A 19,304-nucleotide genomic window follows, 5' to 3' on the forward strand; every position below is an offset into this window, starting at 1 on the left:
CCACTCTCCCCATCTTCCCTACCTGGCAGCATGCAGGCTGGGGCTTGGCTTCCTGAGCTGAGGATTTCCAGAGGTGTGTACTCCTGATGTCCAGACTTGACTCAAGGCATCAAGGTTTAAGGTGGGGGAGAAGGGAAAGTGTTGTCAGACATGACCAGGGTTTACATCCCAGCTGGGTCCCTTGCTGGCTGTGGACCTCAGTAATTACTTTGCATCATTTTTTAGTCTCAGTTTCTTTACCTGTGAAATGGGACAGTAATGCCGACCTTAAATGATTGTTGTCAGGATGAAAATAGACAATAGGCATTTTAAGCACACAGTAAGAACTTGATAAATGGTACCTATTTATTAGATAAATGGTACCTATATATTAAGTACCAGCTGGTGTGGTACTTCACCTGAATGTTTGTAGGCACTTCAAAAGCAGCATGTGAAATAGAGAACCTTTTCCCCTAACTCTGTTCTTCGGCTTAGATTCCTGATCCGAGGAATTAGAAACACCTTCCATCAAATTGCCGAAGCCAAAATCCTCCCTCCACCACCATCCCAATGTCCACCGAGTTCCAGTAGTTCTGTTTCCTGCCTGTCTTCTATTGTCATAGGCTGCTCACTAAGTTATTGCAAGAACCTCTTCACTGCTCTCTCAGCTGACTCCTTCCCAAACTCCAAATGCTTATGTACTTAGGTTCTGCGCCTTATTAAAACCCGTTAATAGCTCTCCATTGCTTTTGGGGCACAACTCATTCTGCTGCAGCCACAAGGCTTTTCATGATGTACCTTGACTTCCTGTCTGGCCCTGGTTCCTGCCACCATCTTGTCTTATACTGGCTGGCGGTGCTGGTCCACACACCAAATATGCCATGTTTTCCTGCCTCACTGCAGCGTCATGAAGTCTTCCCTGGGAGAAGTCTCTCTCTCTCTCTCTCTCTCTCTCTCTCTCTCTTTCACAGGTGCCCTTCTCCCGAGGCTTCCATTTCTCTTTCCAACAAGACTCAGAGTCCCTGACACCTCTTGGGCATCTCTGGGCGCCTGGTATGTGACAGGCTCTCAGTAGGAGGCTCTCCTAATAAAAGTTAACATTTATGGATCTTTCATGTGGGCCAAGAACAGTTCTAAACACTTAATGTCTTCACAACTCTGTGGGGTGGGTATGCGTCATTCATCCATTCTATATTTATTGACCAGTTCCCTCTGGTCAAGCACTAGGGATATGGCAGGATAAGGAGGATGGAAAGTGCCAGAGGTCGGGGAAGCGTTCCTATTTTATCTAGGAAGTTTAGGAAAAGCCTCTCTGTAAAGGTGAAAATTGAGCAGAGACATGACGGAAGCGGGCAGGCAGCTATGTGGGTATCTAGGGGAAGAGAGGTCCGTCTAGGTCGAGGGAATAGCAGGGCAGGACAAAGGGTATCATGAGCTCTACAGACAGAGGAGGAAACCAAGAGTCTAGTGAAGTCATCCAACGTCACAGGGTAAGTGGAAGAGCTCATTTTCAAACCCGGATTCTGTAGCTCTTGACTCATGCTGTTCGCCATGACTCTACACTGTCTTTTTTTGTGGGACGCAGTGGTGCCGTGGCTGAGGGCAAGCTGCCTCTCCGCCATGCTGCCCTCTGGTTGGAGTTTGGCTTCCCACGTCAAGGAGAGCATGGGCTGCTAGGCTGGCTTGGTACTTAGGTTCTCTCGCTGGCTCTGTTTCTCTGTTTCTTTCTTGGGCTTTACTAGAGACAATTAGATTGTATTTACTCTTCAGCAGCCTCAAAAAGCACGCTTCTGCAAAGCTGAGGACCGGACCGTGAGATACAGTGACTTGGCAAAAACCAATTCCTCCTCCCTGGTCAGTAGTCAGAGTGGCCTCTGGGGGCAAGTACTGTATCTCACCCCACAACTTCCTTCAGGCTTCAGCAGGAGGAACTGAGGTAAGCGTCTTTGCCGAGGTGGTAAGTGAGCTGGTCTTGAAGAACATGGAGCATTTCAAGAGAGGTTGGGCTGAGGGTTTTAGGCAGAAAGAGAGCGATGTGAGCGGAGCAAAAGCATCAGTGTTGGACCATTCAGTGGACTTGGAGTCTAAGTATGAGGAGGGTGTGTGTGTTGGGGGAGGGCAGATAAGGCTTCAGGGAGAATTTAGGGTAGGGCACGGCAGCTTTTTCTTGTTTTTTTTTTTAAATGGCAGACTTTGCATGTTCATTTCAGATAAGTGGTCTGGATTTTATCCTGTAGACAAAAGGATCTTAAGATTTTAAGAAGCAAAGGAAACACGTGTGCATTCTTGAAGTGTCTGAAGGAGTGCTTGGGTTGGAGAGGGTGAATGGAGATAGAGAGACCAGTGAGAAGAGAGAGTATTGCACCAGTGCACGCGTTATGTGGGAGCGCCGGAGCCTTCCGTGGAGGGGCCAGATTCCAGAGACATTTTGGAAACAGAGGTGATAGGATCTGTTTACAGGTGACTGTGGAAACTTGGGGCAGGAGCAGCTGAGAAGAAATAATGGCAGCATTTTTAGCTTGGGTGCCCCAGTGGATGATGGTTAGCAGATATACAATACAGAAGAGAAGGGGCGGGTTTTTGGGATGGTGGACTGGGAATTTGGGATGGAGGTTAGCGCTGGAGAAACATGAAAGCTGAGGCTGAAGGAATAGAGTCTCTGAGGCCTATGTGAGAAGAGACAGCATGGGTTTAAGCCCTGGAAGATGTTTGTAGTCCTAGAGGCTGTTGAAGGAAAGAGGAGCGAGGGTGGGAGCTGGGGATGAGTGTTTTGATTAAGGCATGACCGATACTGTTTGACTCACCTTAGCACCTGATGGTAGGCAATGGAGGCCCCATCTCAGGGGGAGCACACAGGTGACAGTCTGCCTCATCTGCTCAGAGGCACTCAGACCAGGGGTGCTTCCTCTGGTCACCCTGGGCTTGTTTACACAGCCTTTGTGAGGGCCGTGTTCTTCCTCTGTACATGCCCAGCCCCCCACTGCTGAGGGGAAACTGAAAGTGGGGATCCTGACTTCTCCCCCATCCTTCTCAGCTTAGAGCTTTGAATACCGTAGAGCTGAGAACACTAGTGATGAATGACCATGCAGAACAGGTAGCAACATTGAACTTGGTCCACTGCTTCTCCTTGAGTTCCTTTTTAAGGGGAACAACTCGTTTTGTGGAATGGGTGTAATCTGCTCTCTGAGTCTTGAGTTGCTTCAGCCTTGCTCCGTTCATTGGTCCATCCATCCATGCTGTATCAGACAGACTTTGCCAGTGTAAATATCTGCGGAAAGTTGAGCACTTTGAAGATGGGGTTGGGGGCTCCCAGCACTTTTCATGCATTATCTTACTTCTATTACAACAGGCCTCTGAGGTAGGCACATAACCCTATTTTGCAGGTGGGGAATCCGATAATTTCCCTCATGTCATACAACAAGTGGTAGAGATGGCATTCAAGCCCAGATCTAACTCAAAAGCCCCCATGCTCTTCACTCATGGTAAGTCCTCCCTAGGTAGAAGGTGACCATAGAATTCATTATTCAAACTGGAATGGTTTTTTAAAAATTTTTTTAAGATATAATTTTCATACTATGGAATTCACCTACACAAAATACACAATTAATGGTTGTTAATACATTTACAGAGTTCTGCGGTCGTCATCATAATCTAATTTTAGACCATTTCTGTCACCTCCCCCCCCCAAAAAAAATGAAAGAAACTTGGTCCCCATTAGCAGTTACTCTATTACCATCATCACCTCAGCCCTAGACAACCACTGATCTATTTTCTGTCTCTGTAGATTTGCCTAGTCTGAACAATTCATCTCAATGAAATCATATGATGTGTGGTCTTTTGGTTGTCTTCTTTCACTTACCATAATGCTTTCAGAATTCATCCATGTCGTAGCTTGCCTCAGTACTTTGTTCATTTTTATGAATGACTGAATGATGTTCCCTTATATGAATATCCCACATTATATTCATTATATTTGTTCATATGTTGATAGACATTTAGGTTGTTTCCCCTTTGGGGCAATTATGAATAACAATTATGCTCTGACTTTTGTATGCAATTTTGTGTGTGGCTGTTTTTATTTTTCTTGAGTATATACCTAGGAGTGGAATTGCTAGTTTATACGGTAACTCTAATTCTATGTTTACCATTTTAAGGAACTGCCTGACTGTTTTCCAAAGTGGCTGCACCTTTTTATATTCCCGCCCGCCGTGTAGGAGGGTTCCAGTTTCCCCACATCCTCACCAACACTTGTTAACCCAAACTGGGACACTTTTGAGAGTGAAAGGGTACACCATTAATAATTATACCAGGATAACCAGTCCTAACTGGAACATATTCTGACTCTACTTAGATACCAAAATCTAGAAGATTCAATTCCTGATTTCAGGGAACTTTCTGGCCACATGATGAGTCAAAGCCCCCAAACCCACATACTTGAGTTAATTAAAGAATCAAGTAAAGGTAAATTATTAAGAAGGAAAGTAAAGCACATTTTATTTCCTCCGGGAGGTTTAGTCTCTTTAAAAGAACTGTCTTATTTGTCATTATATATCTATGGCCCCAAGAGTATCCTGGCATTTAATAGCATCTCAATAAGGATCTGTGGAATAAATGAATGAATGAGAGAATGAATGAAACAAACTCTCCCCGGGGGAAGTGTTAAAAAAAAAAATAGAATGAGTCTCCTAGCATGGATTTGTGAGTTTGGGGGAAGTGTGGATCTTTTGTAAAAACATATTTTTTGGGTCCATGTTGTAACAACTAATGACAATTTAAAAAGGAAAAACTAAATAACCTACAATTAGAGGAATCTTAAACTGGATTTTGCAAGTGTGAATGGCTGAATGACCTGGGAATTGCCGGAGCTGGGAGTCTGGAACCAAAGTACATTTTATGCAGAGTACATCCTGCAGCATGTTAACCAAATTTGGGAATAAAAAGGTGTGGTAGCTACCCCCAGGAGTTTCCAGTCTTTGGGGGAAAATACGATTTATTCACCAGAAACAATGAGAATAGTTTAAAACAACCCTTAATTGGTTGTGTGCTCTTAGGCAAGTCTGCTGCCCGTTTTGGGCATCATTGATCCTCTGGCTCTAAATTGCCCTGGTCTTTCAATGAATGGTCCCACCCTGGTGGGCCAGGAGTTAGGCCTGAAGGAAGAAGGAACTGGATTTGGAGAAAGGACCAGGATGCCAGTGGTGGGTGATAAGGCCTTGGGGGTAGGCTGGAGTGCTCTAGCTGAGATAAAATTGGATAGGGTGACTGGGGCCTCTTAAAGGAGAACTTTAAAAGCCAGGCTGGTTGACTTTTAAATTTGACCCGATAAGCAGGTCCTTGGACTAGAGATGAAAGGAGTGTCTGTGAGAGATTAATCTCATGGCCCTGCGCCATTGATCTGGATCTTTCTGGAAGCACTGTGAGGTCTGAGAGGCTCTCGGGGAGGCTTTTGCAACAGTAATGTAGGCCCAGCCTTTCAAAAGAGGGTTTGAAATGCCTTCTGCCAGTCTTATGATACACATGGCTTCTGTGAGGTTTAATTTTCCTTAACCATAAGTAATTTAAAATAAATATACTTTTTACACTATGGTTATATTATGGACCAGAATCCTAAATGTATATACATTACTAAGGCAGAATAGTAGACTTCAAATAAATTTCAGGTTTGCAGAGGGACATTTTAGATTATGCTACCAGATTCCTCAGAGAGATACTTCTCTGCTGTAAAGGGTTTACTTTGGTGGCAAATTTGAGAAATTGACTAAAAGCCTACTGGAGGAATGGGAAGGGTGGGATCTAAGTGAGCTTTAGGGAGTGGTTTTGTTGGACCAAGTAACAGATGGGACACAGGAAACCAAAGGAAGAAAATCCAAGATGGCACCAGGGCCTCAAATCTGAGTACTCAGAAGAAAGACGGTGCTCTTCATAAAAATATGCAAATTGAAAGGGGGGTGGGAAGATGATGGTCTTCCTTGAGAACATTGGGGACAGGTGGCCTTTCTCGTCCCAGGAAAGGACTGGCCAGGTTGGTCATGGAGGAGAAACCTAGTACCTGTTGGTCTTCACCAGCCTTTACTAAGGCCCTAGAAGTTCTACCCACTGGCCTGGATGTTTGGCACTTTGCCTGGTTTACTTTCTATGTGTCAGCTACTAAAGAAGATGTGTGCTGTAGGGTTTTAGTAGACGTCCTATATCACACTAAGGAAGTTTCCATCTATCTCTACTTTGCTAAGAGTTTTTTCTTTTTGTCAATGGATGTTGAATTTTATCAAAAACTGTTTTGGTATCTGTTGATGCGATCATAATTTTTTTCCTCCTTTTATCTTTTCATGGAATGAAATATATTGATTTTTTTCAAAATAATAAACTAACTATTCATTTGTTATATAAAGTCAACATAATCATAACATATTACCCTTTCTATTTATTGGTGGAATCAGTTTGTTAGTGTCTTGCTTAGGGTTTTGCATTCATGTTCGTAAGTGTAATTTTCTTTTCTCATACTGTTCTTGTCGGGTTTTGGAATCAAAGTTACACTAAAAATGAGTCAAGAAGTGAACCCTCTTTTTATATTCTCTGAAAGAGTTTGTGTAAGATTGAAATTACTTTTTAAATAAATTTTTATTAAAATATAGCTAACATAAAATATTAGTTTCAGGTGTACATCATAATTATTCAACATTGATATACCTAAGAAGTGACCACCGTAAGTCCAGCAACCATCTGACACCATAAGCTATCACAATATTAGTGACTAAATTCCTTATGCTGTACATTATAACCCTGTGACTTATTTTATACCTGGAACTTTGAACCTCTTATTCCCCTTTATCTTTTTCCTCCCTTTTTAAATTTTTCAATTACAATTGACAAAATTACTTTTTTCTTGAATGTTTGGTAGAACTCTTTGCTGTTTGCTATTGAAGGTTGTCTCATCATGTGGACGACAGTAGAGAAAGGAACTTTTACTTGGAGAATGAAAGTAGCTTAAGCAACAATGAAAATGCTCACACATCACAAAAAGTCCAGAGGTAGATGGTTCCAGGATTGGTTAATTCAGCAGCTCAACAACATCACCAGGGAGAGAAATTTGTTCTGATCTTTCAGCTGTCATTATCAGGTGTCAGCTCCTTCTCTCATCATTGCAAGATGGCTGCAGCTGCTCCAGGCATCACAGCATAGTGGTTAAGAGTGTGGGCTTCGCAGCCAAACCTGATTCCTAATCCCATAGCTATACGATAGTGGGTAAATCGCTTAAAATCTCTGTCAAGTGGGCTGATAATACTTTATCTCAAAAAGTTTAATACATATATTAAATGAATTAGGTGTTTTTTTGTTTTTTAAACTTTTAGAGTAGTGCTTGGTACATAATAAGCATACAGTAAATATTAGCATATCTTACTCCATTCTCACATGGGGCAGAAATGAATCTGTTTTTCTCTTGCACCCCATTTATTGAAGCCCCTTAGAAGACTTACTTCACATCCTATTGGCCAAAATATGACAAGTGCCCATTTCTAAACCAGCTGTGGAATTAGCAGGATTTGGTTCAGAGTAATTAAGATTCAACCTCTGAGATGAGAGAGGGTCTGGCATCCCCTGAAACACAAAACCACCTGATACCTCAACAAAATCTGGGTTCTGTTTGCAAGACAGTAGTTGGGGTGGTGACGGTGGGAGCTTTTTGGGTCACACAAAGAAGGGCAAAGGAGGAGCCCCTATCCCTACTGGTTCTCCCTGGGATTCCTTAGAATGACCCCTTAGGTTTGCCAAGCGCTCCACAGTCCACTTACTGCGTTTTAACTCATGCATGACCTCATCTGGTCTCAGAACCACCCGCTAGGCAGTTTGGACTCGTTATCCTCTGATATACATGGGGGAACGAGCTCCCAGAGTTGAGGTGCTGGCCCGGTTGTATGTATATAGTCAGGACAGAGGCAGGTCCTGGGTTGCAAGCTGAGGTCTTCCAGTTCTGCCTTTTTATTCCTCTTCCACGAATTCCCAGTTGTCTGTCATTTACACATCACCCTCACAACTGCCACATCCACGTGCCTCCTCTGCTCCTCTTTAATATTTTTAAAATCAAGTTTTCATTTAATACATTTATTTTGAAAGGAAACCTGATCAAGTGGCATGTTCGTTGTTCTGGTACACACACACACACACACACCTTTAAAATGAGCACAAAACTGTTAAAAATATTCATTGAGGCTTAGAGCTTGTGCTCTGGTGCCCGACTGGGTTGGAAATTGTGGGGACAGAGCCCCAAAGTGCAGTTTCCAGGCTCTCGGCCTCACATAGAAAGGTGTTGGCTCAGGTAGTAAATGGCCATCAACTGTGATTGGATGGCCATCAGCTGTGGCTAGTTGGCCGTCAGCTGTAACCAATGAGCCATTGGCCACTAATATAACTGCTGTGGCTAGGCTAGCAGAAAAATGGGGGCTAGCAAGAAGGTGGCGGCTGGGCTGGCAAGCGCGGATTGCAGTTAGGATGGCGGGTTGCGGACAGTGTGGATCCAGCCTCCAGTGAGACTATAGTGCCGCCAGAGAGAATATAGTGGTATGACTCCCCTACCTATGGCTCCGTGGGTGTTCCTTTTTGGCCTCACCATATCCTGCGTTCTTGTGTGGGGAGCGGGACCAGAGACCCCGCCGGACGCCCCCCACGACAGAAACCCAGCTCTGCCAGTGTTGCACTTGCAGCTGGTCTCCACCCCGATGCCACAGGCTCTCACCATTCCAGAGCACACCAACCCCACTTTCAAGCACCAGCACTGTCACTTTGCCTGCGGGCCTGTCCTGACTATCAGAGTCCCTTCTGCCCTCCTCAGGAAAACTGGAAGTTCTGGGTAATTAACTGCAGGCCCCTCCCTTCATCCCCAGCAGCCCTCAAGCACTGGCTGTTGGGACTGATGGACATGGCGCCCGGTTTCCTCTGCCCTGGGGAACAGTTACTCCAAGGCAAAGGCTTGCACTTTGCATCACCTCCCAGAGTTTCTCAGCAGGATTGAGCTCCATTTGCCCGTGCTGGTAACTTACTCAACAGTGTACTCTTTACTGGCTTCCTTTCCTTCCATCTCATTTCCCCACTCCTGGGTACTTCCTGGAATCACCTCCCAGGTCACTTACTTCATTTGAATCCTTGTTTCAGCGTCTGCTCCTGGGGAGACACAACTAAGACAGCCACTTGTTAGGGGCATGGCTTTGGGTGATACTTAACTTTCTTGTGCCTCTGTTCCCATCTGTCATAGGAAGGTAATAATAGCACCTATACCTCATCGAGCAAATTGGTCAAGCTCTCAGTGCCTGTCTAAGAGACGGTGCTTAGTGTAATCTATTATTATTACTACCTAACGTTCTCTGATATGCTACCATGGGGAGTTGCCCCACAGTTGGAACACACCACTTCCTGCCTCTCCCTTCTGATGCCACCCCCACCCCCACACATACTTACTCTCTCAGCTCTTACAGTCCCACCTTTCCTACCATAGACCATCTTGTGGAGTCCGCTGGCCAGGACCACCAATCCCCACCACTCCCAGTGCAGCCCACCCTTCCCGTCACATATAAACCACTCAGCCTACTTCTGGTTGGGTGCCCAGGTAAAAGCATTCTGTCTTAATGACATCTTAGGACCTCTCCTAAGATAGAGGCTTTTCATCTCTGACTCGTGTCCAGCGTCCTAAAGCCTGCTGAGGTCTGGAGTGGAGAAAGCATTTGATAAATGCGGATCATTAATGATCATACTTCCTTTATTGAGCTCTTATTACGAGCCTGGCACCGTGGTAGGTGCTTTCCCCATATTAATCCTTGCAACCACGCTATGAGATAAGTGCTATTACTGCCCACATTTTGTAGATGAGAAAGTTAGGACAGAGAAGTTAAGTAACCTACCCAAGACCACACAGCTGGCAAATGGCAGAGCCAAGAATCACCCTAACTCCAGAGTTCATTTAATCATGATGCTAAACCGATGCCAGGGTTATCTTGTGCCTAGAATGAAGAATCCCGACTTTCTTGCTTCCCCGCCAAGAGCCCAAAGATGGATCTCTCTTTGCCAGGTGTTTACCCATCCACACCTGAAGCCCAGAGATTCACCTCATCCTTCGCTGCGGGACAGGAATCTGAAATAAATTATTGGACAGGAAAGCCTCATTTATTCAGAATCCAGACAGCCAGACAGAGGGAGAAAAAGCAAATGTGTAAATATATAGGTTGTATTCTAATTTTATGAAAAGGAGACTTCAGAGGTTCAGGCCAGTGCCAGAGGTTTCTTTTCATAAGCAATTTATGCACTAGTGATTACAAACTGCTTCCCACCCTCATATCCTATCCACAGAGCATTATGCGTGCCTTGGAAATAAAGGGAATGTACCGGCAACATTTATCCTCATGGGGTAGCAAAAGGCTGGAGCGAAGCATCACCTCCAGGCTTTGGATGACACCCCTCCCCACTGGCTCCCTTACCACCTATGAGTTGCCCTTTATCATGTGGCTTGTGCTGGTGTTTTTCTTTCATCTGGTTTGTTTCATTATTTCAAACAAGATTTTTTAAATACCTACTTACAAACCAGGCACCTTTCTGTTTTGGTGGGGTAGTGAGGAAGCAGACAAACTATAAATAGAACATGTAAGTAAAAGATACCCTATGTTAGTGATTAGTGGTGAGCAGAAAGGTGAAGGAGTGAAAGGACCGAAGAAGAATCAGGGTTGGAGTAGGATGGCCAGGAGAGGCGATAGGAGGAAAGCTGAAAGAAGTGAAGGAGTGGCCGTGCGGATATCCAGGGCAAAACACAGCAGGTACCAGGGGACATGTATGCCTGCTATGTTCCCAAACAGCGAGTGAGAGAGAGTAGTGGGAAGGGGGGTGGTGGGTGGTAGAGATCACTCAGGATCTGTGGGCATCACCAAGACGTTGGCAGTCACCGTGAGTGACCTAGAGAAACATTAGATGGCTGCTGTGTTGAGAGCAGACTGGAGGGGCATAGGGGGGTCAGGGACACCCACCAGGAGGTTGCCGCTGTAATGCAGGCAGATGATTCAACTCAGACCAGGTGGAAACAGTGGAAATAGACAGAAGGAAAGGACTGGAGATGTATTTTGGACTTAGAATCAACCAGAAATAGGTAATGGGTTGGATGTGGGAGACCAGCAAAGACAAAGAAGAATTGAATTTGGACCGGGAGGCAGCAGAGGAGAAGAAAGCCAAAAGGTAGATTCTGGAGATATTTTGAAAGTAGAGCCTCTATGCTCCACTGGTGGACGGATGTGGGATTTAAGAGAGAGGAGTCAAGAATGACACCAAATGCTTTTGCCTGAGCAAGTGGAAGGATGGCATTCTCATTTTCTGATATGGGGAAGCCTGCAAAAGGAGCAGGTTTGATGGGGGATAGAGTAGGGTCTCAGGTTTGGATAAGTTGAGTTTAAAGGGACCTATTGGATACTCGTATGGAGTTGCCGGGAAGGCAGCCTCCTATGTGAAACAGAAATAGGTCAATTCACATGCTGGCTTGGATTGGGTTGCTCTGCCTGGATGGAGTGCTGTGTTGAGAATTTTAAGTCCATCCAGGCTCAGTGGGAAAGAGTTTCTTGATCAATAGTGAAGTCTGTTTTGGGAGCTGGATAGGCAAATAATGGTAACCCTGGGTGTAAGACATTCCGTTGTAGAGTGGGAAGAAAATGTGAAAATTTCTATTCTATGTATTTTTTTGTCTTAGCTTTTAACATTTCTTAGTATGTCCTATACTATACATAATCTATTAGAGTAGCAGGGATAGACACAGCTCATAAAGTACACTTCGCGAACATTTTTTACTGAGGAATGGATGAGCAAAACCTTTTGAAGATTACTGATTTGAAATATTGTAAAAGTATAAATGCTTAACATAGTGATCTGGAATACCGTAAGTCCTAAAGTGTCTCCTGAATCCTTGAAGAACAAACAAAATTATGTTTAGTTTGGTTTAATGCTTGATTTTTTTTCACTATAAAATATACATTTAGACACAACATCACCTGTGTAATATTTCTACCAGAAATATTTAATCTTCATCTAATCAGGAGAAAACAATCAGACAAAGACACATTGGAGCACGTTGTGTAAAACCGTTGGCTTTCAAAAATATCAGTATTATTATCAAGGACTTTTTTAAAAAAAGGGTCAGGGGCTCTTTTAGAATAAAGGAGATTAAGGAGTTAGGGTAACAATGCAAATATGATTCTTGATTGGATCTTGGGTTAAGAAGGAAAAAGCTATAAAAGGATATGAACAATTGGGGAACTTTATATGTAGATTGTTTATGGTATTGTATCAGTGTACATTTTCTAATTGGTTTGTGGTTATGTGGGAGACTGTCGCATTCTTAGGAGCATGGGCTGAATGAAATAGGACCTTAGGTGAAGGATTTGTTAATGTTTACTGTACTAGTCTTGCAGATTTCCTGTAGGTTTGAAACACTTCAAAGCAAAAAGTGGGGGGAAAATATTATTCATATAGGGTTCTCCAATTCTCAGAAAACTAGGAAATGCAATAATGGTGTATCACACCACTTTTAGTATACTAGATTGTTTCATTGGCTGGACTGCTGTCTTCTTCATGCTTTCTGAAGCACAGAATTTGCCAAATCTTCTCCACCATAGCAGTAATCCCTGACATTTTTTATTTTCAAGGTGCCGCCATAGCCATTGTATGACATTTATTATCATAAATAGTCCATATATGCAAAGAAGTTTATGCTTTTAAAGTACAGCTAACTTTTTTTCTTTGAGGGGTGATACGGAGTTTATTGAATTAGATTTTCCTATTTACAACTGAGATCACATCTACGTACTATTTTGATAGTCTACGTGGGTACATTATTTCTAACTAGTTTAGACTTACGGTGAATGGACTCAATCATACAAACACACACACACACTCACACTCATTGTTTTCAAACAGTAGTGATACATTGTACTCCTCCTATAGAGCCAGCTTTGATGAAAAACTGCTAGTTTCACAGATCAGTCTGATTTTGAAGATGAACCAAGAGACTACGTACTGTATGATTCCAAAATTGATTTTAACCATTTTGTACAGTTGCTATCTTATTGGACTATAGTATCTATTTTTTAAAAGGACACTGATGAGAAGTACCATCTGGTGTTAACTCACCCTCCCCCCAAAAACCTTTGGCCAAGAGTTGCCCATTGCGAAGCCTGGCAGGACCCGTCCCATCACTGCTTGGAGGTAATAGACGCAGGCCACATCCTCCTTAAATTCAACCACACTACGCAACTCTCAAATGGTTCTGATATTAGAACATGTACCACCGTCCTTAAAAACTTAGGGACATGGACAGTCAGCTAGAATAGGGAAAAGCAAGTCATAAGTAAGTAGGTAAGTCGGTGGACTCCTGAAGAGCCAAGCTGCTCTGTCCAGCACCTGTGTACATGTGCTTTAACTAAAGGAACTCAGGAGGCCGACAGCGGTAGACTGGCTCAACTCACCTTCCAAATCAGAGCAAGTCTAAAAAGCTGAGGCTTGAGTTTTCTGCTGTGCGTTGGTTCTGCGAGTGACGAGCTCAGAAGCAAGATCTCTGTCCACTTGTTCTGCACAGCACGATGCGAGCACACAGCGCCCAGCTGCGGCATCGCTGCAAATGTTGGCGCTGCCCACATAACGTGCAGCATGATTTCTTGTAGTTTCTTCCCAACTAGAGCCTCACACCCTTCAGTGTAGAGGTTGGAGGGGTGGGCCAGACTGTCATTCCAGCTGACGGCGGTCTCTTTGCAGTGCCTAAGCGGGACACTCTGGTGTTTGGTTTCCTCGAACCAGTCTGTATTTTCCCAGTCTGAGTAGCGGTGAATTCCACAACAGAGTAGCTGTCTCTGTACAGAATCAATAGCTTGGCTAGCGGCCTCAGGATTGGTTCCATTATAGGTCTTACATACTTTTGGGATGCTGTGGTCAACCTCATTTCCCACCTTTGCTCTATAAACGTATCCCCAAACCACTACAACAACTTCTGTGACAAAAACCAAGAGTAGGATGATGACAAACGTGGCCAGTCCATGGCAGCTTGCTGGGATAGTGGCACAGCAGCCAATTAGCACAATAATGAACAGCAGGGCTCCTTGCAGCTTTGATCACTACAGCAGAGCTGAGAGTGTCCACATCTTCAAAGAAGTGGTCAGTCATCATAAGTGATGAAGACATAGGCTCCCGCGTAGCATAAAATGCCAGCTGCCCCCCTAGAAGATGAGGTTGAGAAACACCAGCATGGTCTTGGAGGAGGTGATGCCCACTGGCTGTGGTGCCTGTGGTTGCTGGAGCCCTGTTGGGAGACCCAGATGCGCCCACCCAGCGAGGCCGCAATGGTGACGGTGCTTCCCAGCTGGGAACTGCAAGGTCTCCTAACTTTAATTAGAGCCCATTTCATCCTCCCCGTCACTCTGTAAGGGAGGTACTACTATTACCTCCATTTTCAGGACAGGAAACTGAGGCACAGAGAGGTGGTGTAACTTGCCCGGAGTCACCCAGCCAGTGTGCTTTTCTCTGAGGGCTCTGGGTGCGTGTCTGTAGCAGGAAGGGTACTCCTTGAGAGCGGGAATGATGATAACAACGGCAACCACAGAAACGTCCATCTTTGAACGCTTGCTATGTGCCAGGCGTGGATGAGATGTGCTCTGCCCGTTTAGTCCTCAGAACCCCTTTGTGGGGTAAAGACTGTTTTTATCCTCATTGGCAAAAGAGGAAACAGACTGTGAGGTTTTAGTAACAGCCTCAAAGTCACAAGGTGTGGACCCAGGCTTTGCACTCAAGCAGCCTGACTCCAGAGCCCTGTCCACCTCCCTGTTTAGGGGACTTCTCCCCAGCCCCAAGGCTGCCCGGCCTCCACCTATCATCTCAATGGGTCTGAAGGTAACTGAGCCGTACAATGTAGACCCTGGGGCGATGGGCTCACCCATGACCTTGTTCACCCCCTCAGTTCTCAGATGGGGGCCATTTCAGTGATGAAGAGAAGGAGAGAGAAGGAAGAAGAGGAGGAAGGAAGCATGGTATCCTTCCCCCTTGGGGTTTTTCATCGGGCCTGTGACATTCCATTCCCGCCTCTTCTCTAATTTGCCATTTCATTGAGTCACTTTTTCTAATTGAACGCACGTGGGCAGAAACTCCCATATGGGCCCTGGTTATTGCTTTGTCTTTTTTTTTTTTTTTTTAAATGAAAAACCAAGGAGAATCCCTGTTCCTACGAGGTGGTGGTGATTGGTGAAATTCCCGGGCACAACAGCCAACCTGCCTAGAACTCCATGGCCCTAAGTGGAGCTCACTTGCCTCCTCGGAGGACAGCTGGCTGTACCTGCCCGGCTCGTTGGTCCTGGGGGTCTAGGATGACTTGGCTTGGGCATGGCAGTGCCAGCCCGGGGTGAGGCAGAAGTGTCCCTTAAAATGCCCTGCTCACCGGGAGCTGCCTTCCCCAGGTACAGGTTCACGTGCTGGCTTCCAGGACTGGGCAGTCTCTGTGTGCCCCTTCCTGAGGAAATCAACTGACAAATCAATGGAACAGCACAAGAGGCAGTAGAATGAAGTGGTTAAACTGATGGATTCTGAAATTAAACTGGCTGGGTTGAATCCTGCCTTGACCACGTACTAGCTGTGTGACCTTGGGCAAATTATTGAGCTACTCTTGAGTACTGGTTTTCCTTTCTATAAAATGGGGGGAAATAATAGTCTACTTCTCAGAGGCTGGTGTGAAAATGAGATGGTTTAATACATACCAGGAACGTACAAGGCCTGGAACACAGTGAGCATTCCACTAAGGGCTATTATTACTAGTGGTCACAGCACAGCGCTGGGCCCTGCAGAGGACACATGGGCACACAGGACACCATCCTTGTCCTTAAGGAGAGGCAGTATAGAATTTAAAAGGGTAGCGTTTGGGAGGAGCTACATAGACCTTTAGTAAGTTATTTAATTCCAGCGTACCTCAGTTTTCCCATCCGAAAACAATTCCTAGAGGGTGAGATGGTGGATTGTAAACACCCTGCCCCGTGCCTCCCACGTAGTTGGCTATCAATACAATCTGGATTGTCTTCCCCTTTGCAGAAATTTACACTCAAAGTAGGGAGAGAGCAGGTCGAGAACCAGCCAAGACACATGAAGGGCATGTACAGTGAGACCTGCAGGAGTTTGGAGGGTTGTTCCTGCAGCTGGATTGTTCTAGGAAGGCTTCCTGGAGGAGATCAAACCTGAGCTGGGCTTTGAAGGATAAATAAACTGAGCAGAGAAGATAGATGGGCTTACCAGTGATGGAAGCATGGAACTGAGGGGATGGGGAGGGCAGAAGAGGCCCTGGCATGTTTTTGGAGGTCTGCAGAGAAAAAGATTCTGCTACTCTTTCTTCTTCCATAGCATTGTCTAATTGGAGTTTTCCTTGCTATCTAATGTACAGCCCGCTAGTTGAGGACTAGGTCTCTCTAGACTTGGAGGGCCGTGGTTATTTGAGACTAAATGAGCATTTGGTGCTTTTGTTAAGCACCTTTATCCCTGACATGGGGGAAAAGACCAGCTGAGGTTCCTTAGACAAAAGTTGCAGGAATTTTGGGCTGGCCTGGTGGCTCAGGCAGTTAGAGCTCCATGCTCCTAACTCCGAAGGCTGCCGGTTCGATTCCCACATGGGCCAGTGGGCTCTCAACCACAAGGTTGCCGGTTTGATTCCTTGACTCCCTCAAGGGGTGGTGGGCTGCGCCCCCTGCAACTAGCAACGGCAACTGGACCTGGAGCTGAGCTGCATCCTCCCACAACTAAGATTGAAAGGACAACAACTTGACTTGGAAAAAAGAAGTCCTGGAAATACACAGTTCCCCAATAAAGTCCTATTCCCCTTCCCCAATAAAATCTTTAAAAAAAGAAAAAAGTTGCAGGAATTTTGAGGTCCAGTTCTCAGTGAAAATGACCAAACTAAGACATCATCTAAGATGCAAGAACCAGGCCAAGGGATGCTTATTGCAGGGAAATGAGTGAAATAAAGAACAGATTGTTAAATCAGTACCATGGGTTATAGTTGATGATAATTGGGGAAAAATAAGGCTAGAGCCCCACTTAATATGACACACTGAATAAATGTAGGCAACACATTAAAAAGGAAAACCTTTATTGTATGTGTCCTTGACAATGCATAATTTTGGGGGCCTCCTCAAAGACTTGAAGAAAGAAAAGCCCTGAAGCAGGGCCCAGAAATCTGCATTTTCAAATATAAGTATTTCTTACATTTTCTTCTAGTAATTGTATAATTTTACAGTGGGGAAGGCATGGTTCAAAGACAGAAATCATTAAAGAAAATAATGCTACATAAAAATAAAAGCTTTCTATTTGTTAAAAAAATAATTCTACCATGAACCAAAAATGAAAGGCAAATAGTGGGGCAGCCGGTTAGCTCAGATGGTTAGAGTGCAGTGCTCTTAACAACAAGGTTGCCGGTTCAATCCCCACATGGGCCACTGTGAGCTGCGCCCTCTACAACTAGATTGAAACAACTACTTGACTTGGTGCTGATGGGTCTTGGAAAAAAACACTTAAATAAGTAAAAGTTGAAACAAAAAAGAAAGGCAAATAGTGAACTAAAAAAAATGTATAAAATATATGACAAAGAAAAAATATGAAAAAGGATATTCTTAAAATGTAATGAGCACTTAGAAATCAATAAAAAAACAAACATTTGTGTAAAAGAATGGGCAAAGGGTATAAAATAGGTAATTTACATAATAAATGTAAATGTCTAATAATGTGTCAAAATATTATTACTAGTAACCACTTTTCATCTCTCCAGTTTGCTTTCTCCATAAAGAAAAGTGGGTATATCTATACAATGGACTATTATTCAGCCATAAAAAAGAAGGAAATTTTGCCATTTGCAACAACATGGATGAAACTTGAGGGCATTATACTAAATGAGATAATTCAGACAGAGGAAGACAGATACTGTATGATCTCACTTATATGTGGAATCTAAAAATCCTTACTGAGAGAAACAGAACATTTTGGTGGTTGTCAGAAGTGGGGGGTAAAGGGAGGGTGAAATAGGTGAAGGTGGTTAAAAGATACAATCTTTATAAGATAAATAAGTTATAACATAAATAAGTTATAAGATAAATAAGGTTTGGGAATGTATTGTACAACATGATGACGATAGTTAATGGTTCTGTATTGCATATTTGAAAGTTGCTCAAAGAATAGATCTTAAAAATTCTCATCACAACAAAAAAATGTAATTATGTAATAGATATTAACTGAACTTATTGTGGTAATTATTTTGCAATATGTATATATATTAAATCATTACGTTGTGCACCCTGAGCTAATTCAGTTGCTGTGTATGTCAATTACACCTCAACAAAACTGGGAAAATAATAAAAATATATAATGATGGTTTACCCTCTCATCAAAGATAAACAACCTTCTAACCTGAACAGTCCTACTCAATAATTCTGAAAATAAAGGAACACCTTCCATCAGGAAAGATCTGTTTTCTGGTTATGTACTCATTTCAAAAGCTACATTTTTAGTCCTCTGCACCCTAAAAACCTCTTAAACTTCAACATCTTTCACATAACTTCACATTTGTTCTTTAACATTTTGAAATATGTTGTTCTATTTATTGAAAGAGTGCAATGCTATGATTATTTAACTAAAGAAACTTCATATTCATATTTCGGACCATAGGAAAAGGACTTTAAGATTAGATAAGGTACATGGTGCACATTAATTCTGGCACAATAAGAGCTCTTGAATTAAAAAAAGTACACACACACACACATACACACACACACACACAGAGGGTGCCAAAAAAATGTATACACATTTTAAGAAAGGAAAAAAACTGTATTAAAATTGTAATAATATATACTGATAACAAAAGATTAATGCAAGTCATATGTATACATATTTTTGGCATCCCTGGTATATTATAACTAATAAACTACTTTCATCTTCCCAGTTGGCAGAGGGTTTTTAGAAATAGATATCTAATGTTTATTCATTAGATTGGTTTAGCCTTTCAGTAGCAAAATATAGTAATAACTACATCAAAAGCCTTAGAATGAAACTCACAGATACAGAGAACGAATTGATGGTGGCCAGATGGGAGCAGGGTTGGAGGGATGGGTTAAAAAGGTAAAAGGGATTAAGAAGTACAAATTGTTAGTTTTAAAAATAGTCACATGGATGTAAAATACAGCATAAGGAATATAGTCAATAATATTGTAATCACTATGTATGGAGCCGGATGGGTACTAGACTTATCAGGGTGATCACTTTGTAAATATAAATGTCTAATCATTATGTTGTAC

General features: G+C 43.4%; 1 protein-coding gene and 1 pseudogene across 3 annotated transcripts in view; one reads left to right on the forward strand and one right to left on the reverse strand.

Annotated features, from left to right (window-relative positions):
* Positions 1-19,304, forward strand: part of CCND3 (cyclin D3) — an 84,811-nt gene that overhangs the window by 56,581 nt on the left and 8,926 nt on the right. The window lies entirely within an intron of this gene.
* LOC109450722 (tetraspanin-3 pseudogene) lies at positions 12,302-14,924 on the reverse strand (annotated as a pseudogene).

This window comes from Rhinolophus sinicus, chromosome 2 (genome assembly GCF_057876585.1).
Source record: "Rhinolophus sinicus isolate RSI-liver-muscle chromosome 2, RSI-T2T, whole genome shotgun sequence".
NCBI classification, from domain to species: domain Eukaryota; kingdom Metazoa; phylum Chordata; class Mammalia; order Chiroptera; family Rhinolophidae; genus Rhinolophus; species Rhinolophus sinicus.